This window comes from Maylandia zebra, linkage group LG15 (assembly GCF_041146795.1).
Source record: "Maylandia zebra isolate NMK-2024a linkage group LG15, Mzebra_GT3a, whole genome shotgun sequence".
Classification (NCBI taxonomy): domain Eukaryota; kingdom Metazoa; phylum Chordata; class Actinopteri; order Cichliformes; family Cichlidae; genus Maylandia; species Maylandia zebra.
In genome coordinates this window covers 41,662,231-41,665,335 of record NC_135181.1, presented here as the reverse complement: position 1 = coordinate 41,665,335, position 3,105 = coordinate 41,662,231, and positions in this window count along the sequence as shown.

Below are 3,105 nucleotides of genomic sequence, written 5' to 3'. Positions count from 1 at the left end.
ATTATCATCTCTGTGATCCACACTCCAAGTTTGTTCAGCCTGGTCTTCATGTTAGTTTTGTCTCCTTGCTTGATGTCCCAGTCAGTCATGTTCTCGTGTCTGTTTTCTCTGCGGTCCCAGAGTCAAGCTTGTGTCGCTCAGTCTTCATCTCGCCCTTTTTAGTGTATTTCCTGTTTTATTTTGACAGTCTCGTTTCATGTGTACAGTGTGTTTAGTTTTATTTCCCCTGCTGCCCTTCCCTCTCGTTACCCTGCGTATACTTTAGTCCTCAGTCTCCATCTGCTCGTTGTCTCTTTGTACCTCGTTTGCTTTTGTTTCCCAACATCCAGCTCCTTGTTAGAGTTTTTGCATTTCTTTCTGTATTTACTTTGAGTTTCTAAGTGCAATAATAAAGAATAAAGATGAAGGTAATTCCCTTCTCTCAGAGTCCTGTGTTTGGGTCCCGACTTGATGCCTCACAACGGTTCATGACAGTAAAGCCGTGAAGGAGCGAGGAGCTGTGGCACCCAGTGAAGGCTGACTTTAATTTTATGTGGTCGGTGCGTTTGGAAGAGAAAAGCCCTCTAGGTGGATGGAGAGCAGTGTGGAGCCGAGGTAGGAGAGCAAAAAATTGATTGGCTGAATGTAATTTATTTACAATAAAAATAGTCCTGGCCAGGGGGCAAAAGAATTCAAATATAACAATATAAAAATAAAATTCTAAAAATCCATCAGCGAGTAGCCAGAATCTGCACAAATTGTTAAAAACACTAAAAGTCCAATAAAGTCCCTGTAAAATACTAAAGCAGCAGCGTCCCCACACGTCCTCTGCAGTCCTGCACTTCACTGCCGAACTCTCCAGGTGGGCACCGCCCTCAACTCTGCCCACCGCTGTTCTTCGTTTGACTCAGCCGTTAACGTTTGTTCAGCAGAGATCCAAACACTCCCTTGCTACAGATTACACAGGTTTCACAATAAAAGCATGCAATAAACTATAAGAACTAAAAACACACCTTAGAAGATAATCAAAAGATTAAAACTTATAAAACACTGCGACTCATGCAAAGGGAGTGAACCTCAAACAAACCTCTCTTCCTCAGGATGACATTTATGTTCACTATCTTGCCAAACTCTTCACTCACCCATCCAAATCATCAGATTCAGGTGTTCCAAGCACTTACGTGGCCTGCAGGCATGCAAGCTGCTTCTATAAACATTTGTGAAAGAACGGATCGCTCGCAGGAGCTCAATTAATTCCAGCATAGCGCCGTGATAGGATTACAGGACTTGCACAAGTCCAATCGCGAAATTTCATCAGTAGTAACAGGCAGCTATTAGTGATATCATTACAAAGTGGAAGCGACTGGAAATGCCAGGAACTCAGGAGGTAGGCATATAAAATCAAAGCATCAGCTGAGCCGTTCTGTGGCGCATGGGTCGCAAAGGTCACCGAGTTTCTGCAGAGTCGATTGCAACAGACCTCCAAACTTAGTGTGGCCGTCAGATTAGCTGAAGAACAGCGTGTGGAGAGATTCATGGGATGGGATTGGCCAAGCAGCTGTATCCAAGCCTTCCATCAACAAGTGCAATACCAAGCATAAGATGCACTGTTGAACAGCAGACTGCTGCTGGACACTAGAGCAGCACAGAGGTGTCCTCTGGAGTTACGGATCACAGACTCCCTCTTGAAGGTTTTTGGCAATCCAATAGAAAAATCGTTTTGGTGATTGCCAGGAGGACGGTACTTGTCCAATTGCATTGTGCCAAGTGTAATGTTTGATAGAAGGGGCATTATGATGTGGGATTGTTGTTAGGAGTTGGCAGTGTTGGGGAGTAACAGAGTACATGTACCGCTGTTACGTATTTAAAATACAAAATATGAGTGATTGTATTCTGTTACAGTCGGCTATGAGCCCGACACGAACCCGACGTATTAGCCAGAGGTCCCTTTACTACGGTGAAGGCAGACGTGTCAATGCTTTGAACAATCTGGTTTATTTTATACACATTTCTATGACCCTGCATGTTTTTGTCTTTCACTTGTGTTGTTTCAGTGAAGTGAGTCTCTGCGCACGGCTGCACTGACTTAAACTGTGACTTCAAAGTGGTCTGTTTGTCCAGCTCCCATCAAGACTCCACGCAGATATTTCAAGGTCATTTCACTGCTTTAGACACATCACATTACCTGATCATAGCTAATGTTTCACTCCAGATGTTGAATCATTAGGTGATGGACTAGTATCAGAGTCCTGACCACTTCCACCATCAACCCAAATATTGGATCCCAAATGCAGGTTTGTACTGTTCTCTCTACAGGGACAAATTAGTTACAAAAATACACACATGCACTACTTTACCCCCGCTTCAGTGTTTGTGTGTTTTCTGTTTGGCTCAGCTTATATTTGGATGCGCTGCCTCAGGCCACTCAGTAGTTTGTCAGGTTATTAATAATATATCAGACATTCATTTAAGACAAAGCACGAGCTTGCAGTGCATGCTTATAGATGCACAAACCTGGAGCTATTCACAGCACAAAGAACAAGGACGCAGTTTGAAATATCACTGCCAGCCTCGCTGTCTGTAACTGAATGAGAGGCTGAGTTCTGTCGCTGATACAAATTAAAGTCACTCATTTAATTAATGGAATTAATTTTTACACATCAGTCTGAGAAGCTGTTAAAACTTTTTAAAAACCTACATGTTCTTGTATTTAACATCTTTCTTTGACAAGTGAAAGATGTGACATCTTCAAGCACTGTCCATCCATCCATCCGCTTCTCCTTTTCAGGGTGGCGGGAGCCTATCCCAGCTGTGTTAGGGCGAGAGGCGGGCTACACCCTGGACAGGTCGCCAGTCCGTCACAGGGGTAACATACACACAGACACAACCATTCACTTGTTTCCAATTAACCTATCCCCACTAACTGCATGACTGTGGGAGGAAGCCGGAGTACCCGGGGAGAACTCACACAAACTCCACCAGTGTTGGTCAAGTTACTTGAAAAAAGTAATCAGTAACTAATTACCGATTACTTCCCCAAAAAAGTAATCCCGTTACTTTACTGATTACTTATTTTCAAAAGTAATTAATTACTTAGTTACTTAGTTACTTTTTAAAAACACGATT